Source organism: Cryptomeria japonica, unplaced genomic scaffold (genome assembly GCF_030272615.1).
Source record: "Cryptomeria japonica unplaced genomic scaffold, Sugi_1.0 HiC_scaffold_80, whole genome shotgun sequence".
Lineage (NCBI taxonomy): Eukaryota > Viridiplantae > Streptophyta > Pinopsida > Cupressales > Cupressaceae > Cryptomeria > Cryptomeria japonica.
In genome coordinates, this window is record NW_026728902.1 from 374,171 (window position 1) to 374,992 (window position 822).

The window sequence follows — 822 nt, forward strand, 5'->3', positions numbered from 1 at the left end:
ACCTGCCCCGGCCGCGCACCCGGCCCCGCCCAGCTTCGCTCACCTGTCCCGGGCGTCTGGTGCGGAACCTTAGAGTAAGAAACATCACCGTGCACCTTGGCCAACGTGCGCGACTCGACCGAGCGCGCACTGGCCGAGGTGCACACCGATTTCACCTGGGTGCGCGCGCAGCACCTCGGGCGCACCGGGGTGCGCGCACAACGCCCGGGTTGCACCGTGGCCTGTGTGCTCGGGGCGCCTCGGGTGCGCGCTCGGTGTCGCCCCCCGCGCGCGCGGTAGTGCGGGCAGCGCACCCCGGCCCGGCCCGGCCCCGACGAGAACGCAAACGGGCAAAAGGTTTATTCAAATAGCATTGCGACGCCCGGCGAAAAACTAAGAAAGGGTGCAACACCGGGACTTCCCGGGAGGTCACCCATCCCAGTACTACTCCGGCCCAAGCGCGCTTAACTGCGGAGTTCTGATGGGATCCGGTGCACTAACGCTGGTATGATCGCACCCGTTATGAGCTTGTCGCAGTGTGTACTTAGCAAACCGCGACCCACGTGCGAATCCACCCCGGCCACCCACCCCCGTCGAGGTGCACACCCTCCCTCGCGAAGTGCGCCCCGTTCGCCAAGTGTGAGCCCTGCCCGGGTGCGCGCACCTTGCTAGGGCGTCGGGTGTGCACCCGGCCCGGCCTACGTGCGTGCACCTGGACGGGGCGTCGTGTGCGTGCAGTGTCCCGTCTGCAACGCGGTGCCCACACACCACCTCGGGCGCAACGACCTGCGCTCACATGTGGGCCGAGTGCACCTTGGTGCATGTTCGGGGCGCCTCGGGTGC

General features: G+C 68.2%; 1 non-coding gene across 1 annotated transcript; it reads right to left on the reverse strand.

The window, feature by feature from the left end:
* Positions 1–379: 379 nt before the first annotated feature.
* LOC131864246 (5S ribosomal RNA) lies at positions 380–498 on the reverse strand. Its single transcript, XR_009363085.1, has one exon. It is a non-coding gene; the product is annotated as a 5S ribosomal RNA (ribosomal RNA).
* Between the last annotated feature and the right edge of the window lie 324 nt (positions 499–822).